Below are 4,280 nucleotides of genomic sequence, written 5' to 3'. Positions count from 1 at the left end.
GCTACTGCCAAGACTGTTGATGCTGTCGAAACACAGATACCATGTAATTACAACAGCATTAGACTATTGGCTGGAAAACCCTGTTAGGAGCTGGAACCAACCGTCAGAATTCGTACACAGAGATAAACAAAACAATAATTTTACACCTGTCAAACATTTTGAAATTATAAATTCACAAACATAACAACATTTTTTTTTTTGGATACTTTAATTCTGCACCTTTCTGCAAGCTCTGTAGATGTATTATTTTTAAATAGTTATTTGTCTATGTAAAAATGTTAATCATAGTTGTTAAGTTTGTCATTTGATACTATGTTTTAAAAAGTAGAGCTGTTCAAAAAACCATATTTTGAGCTTCGGTAGTAACCACCAGAGAATATATTTGGTGCTTTTCTCGAAAGCGAGAGGGGGTTCACAGCAAGGATCATTAAATGCAATGATTGTATTTTACAATATTGCTGAATAAATAGTTGCTTGTTATTGAATAAAAATACTTTTTTCCAAAAAGTGGCGGTGTGATTTATACATGTTTGTAACATAGAGAGTTTGGGTTAAACAAGGTCCCATCGACTGGTGCGCACTTTGCATACGGGGAGCCCTGATAAAGACCCGATGGACCAAACGTGATAGCCCTTTTAATGATTTAGTCACGACAGTAAAGGCTTTTGAGTTTTTCCTCCGATGTTTCTTATTATTTTCTTTTTTAGAGTTCCTGGATTTCCTCTGGTGTCACATTATTATGTGTTGAAATGTGTTCAGTTACTTTGCTTCTGTACAATCATTGTCTGCAGGTAAAATGTTCCTTGTTTTGTGTGGCCAGTACTTCTTCTTTCATTTTTCATGGTTTGGAAAAAGATGTATAGCGTCGTTATCTTGTTCTACAGTAGCATTGTATCTAATTTGACAACCTAACTGTATTCACAGTTTAAGCCGTAGCCGGGCCTGCAAATATAACCGTCAGTATCGACAGACGGGCAGCTCGCGGGGCTGGCAGGTCTCTCCATCAGTCATGCCAAAACACTCATCACACCTGATGAGCAGGTGATATGAGATTGATTCATCCTTTTCAGCCTGAGAGGAGCTGTTGCTTCACAGTGGCAGACAAAAATGAAACAAACGAAGAAAAAGAAAATCATTCGTCACACTGTGAATCCCACTTGTTTTAATCAAACAGTTCACCAACTGGATCATTGGACTGAGCATTCAGCCAGCAGACTGCTCAGCTCAGAGGGTGGGCTATTTCATCAAACACTGATATGTGGAGGGTGTACGCAATTATGTTATATGAACTGTCAAAGAAATATAGTTAATAACTCATTGAGTGTGTTATTACATGCAGTGTTGAACAAACAGGAGCTCAAGCATTTTTGTTAATAACAATGAAAGCCATGACTTACCCAAACAAGATCTGGGAGATACAAATGAAGATTTAGACCCAAAAATATTATTTAAAAAAAAAAACATTTGAATTAACTTAATGCCACAAAAACTGTTTTTATATTTTTTTTCCCTGAGGAAGACACACAGTATAAGCTATAGTAGCCAGCCAGCTAGCTAAGCAGCCATCATATGCTTAGCTAGCTGTGCATCAGTCTTGATTTTTAAACAAGATCTTAATGTTTCTCTTAAAGCACAATATTAAAGTGTTTGCAGGTATTTGGGAGGAACACTGTTTATGTTACAAAATTAAAATTAAAAAGTTGTGTAAAGCCTTATGTGGCTCAAGAGGAAACATTTGGAATCAAAAAGGCAATATTTATGGTTCTTCCGCATCAATTTTGATCATTTGTCTCCAGGCTGTCACTATCCAGTCTAACACTGTTCCAGATTCACAATGGTTTACAGGGACCTGCTTTTCAAAACTTTGTGACTACATTTCCCACAATGCAACTTAGCCACCGTGGGGCATCACTGAAGGCGAGAGAGATCAGATTACATGCTGCTTCCTCTGTTTCCACACATGCAGCTTCCTCTTTTGCCACCACATGCAGAACTCCTCCCCGAGACATGTGAACACACTTTAATCCGTAACATTGGTGGTTTACCCTCCAGAACAACTGTAGAAATACTTCCTGGGAATATTTCCAAGGGGATGATCTACTACGACTAACTCTTCTCCCGGCAAAAATAGTCGAACTTAAAATGCAACTGTTAAACAGCGTATTTCCACTTGATGTCAAAATGTTTTGGGGTTTTTTTTTTTATTTTTTTTTTTATGTATAAATGCGTCTCGAACGGACCACGTGACGCACGACTAAATGTCACGTGACGTTTCCTGCTAGGAGGAAACTTTTCGCGACAGGTGAGAGCGACGACGACGTAAACAAACATGGCGTTTGACTCGTCGCGGTGACAAAGTCGAGCAGGAAACGTGTGTATAAAGTCGTTTCCCCGCTAATTCGGGGCTTAATTAATTTTTTTTTTTTTTAAACTCGACCGGGCTGTAATGTACTGAGCTGTAGGTCCATAATGACAGTAGATGAACTGCTCTGAAGTTCTCGAGGATGTCAGCACAACAGGTAAATATGCGAAGACACTTAAAGGTGAGAGCCATTAAAGTTCCTGCTGTACCTGTCGTCGGGTTTTGCAGAGTGGACTGCGCAGAAATGCAAACTCATCATTGTCGTTAAATCCTCAAGATGCAGGCTCACAGTTTACTGTCGGCTGAGTTCCTGCTGTCATTACTTCAACTCTATATGTGTTGACATGGAGCCTACCTACCTAAAAGTCAGTGATGGGAAGTCTGTCGTTTTTTTAGTTTCTCTGGAGAATCAACACACAGGCTGTCATCGTTTAATGGGATTATTAAGACTGATGCACTGTGCAGAAAAAACGCCCCACATCTTACTTCCTGGTAAAAAAAAAAAAAAAAATGACATTCTCGCTCTGAATGATGTTATGAGGCTGTGTCATCATTTCACTGCACGATACTCCGTTTGACAGATCTGCCTGGAATGATTCAGGATGGCAGAGTCAAGTCGATCTCAGGAATATGACATGAGCACTTGAAAGTATCTCATATTAAATGTTTAAGTATCAAAAGTGCAAGTAAAAGTCACTGATACTTGTATTTACATGTGTATACGCCACTCAAAGTTAGTTTCAGAATCAGAATTCCTTTATTTGTCCCACAAACTGGGAACATTTCTAGGTTACAGCAGCCAAAAGACAGCAATATTACATTAAACAATAATAATAGTACAAATAAACAATATAACAAAAAGGTAAGAAATGTTAATTTTGGGGACCAAATGTATTCACAAAACCAACAAAAAGAAAATTCAGATATGTCACGGAAAATAAAGCAATCAAGTAAAACACTAAATCGTCCCAGTACCCTTAAGTGATGCTGAGTAGTCTATACACTTTGGTCACTATGGGTTGGCTAATTAACTAAAATTTTCTTGATCTTTATTGACTCACGGTCCAGATAAAAGACAAGACATTCCATAAAATTACATCACATACAAGCACACAATGAAAGATCATAGTTGAAGAATGATATGTGTCAGTGTCTGACAAAGAGACAGCTATACCAGTGTCTCCACATCTGGGATTGGTAGCGTGTGGTGCCATACCTGATGTTTGATCAAACCAGGATGATTTCATTTACAGACATAGTAAGTCAATAAATTGATTGATTTAAGTGTGCCGTAACATCACTCGAGCTGTACACACACAGTACTTGAGTATATGCAATTAGTTACAGTCCTTCTGTGCTAGTACATATGCAGATTTGCTGCCTTAACAGTGGATTATTGGTATCACTGATAATAAATGAACGACACTGGACATCTTTCCATTAGTTGTCAACCACTATCATTATCTATGTTCGATGCAAAGTCAGAGTAGGCAACATTAGGAGTAAATACCAAGTTACTTAAATTATAAACTACATTAAATAACACAAATTCACGTCTTTATTCAATGGCAGAGCTCCTGTTTGTCACCATTCAACAAGTGGCCCAACAAAATCCAACCTGAGGCTCCTGAAGCTAATAAATGGCTAAGTTGTATTTATATCAGCTTGTATAAAAGTTTTCTTTAGTATTTTTTTTTTTCATTACACTTTACAAGCATTTTAACTGAGGACATTTCCTCCTAATAATCTTTTGTATTTGTAATTTTTACCAGGGTACTTCTGGATATGTATATGTGTTCCCGTCTCTGATTGTCAGTTAAAACATTTTAATCAATTCAGTTCTTCCCAGCAATCAATCCAGTAATGATCAGTCAGTAACATCCCTGGCACCTGACTCTGGGTTGGTGTGTCTTGCTCC

The sequence above is a fragment of the Sparus aurata genome, chromosome 6, assembly GCF_900880675.1.
Source record: "Sparus aurata chromosome 6, fSpaAur1.1, whole genome shotgun sequence".
NCBI lineage: Eukaryota > Metazoa > Chordata > Actinopteri > Spariformes > Sparidae > Sparus > Sparus aurata.
The sequence above is the reverse complement of the archived record's forward strand: the minus strand, read 5'-3'. Positions refer to the sequence as shown.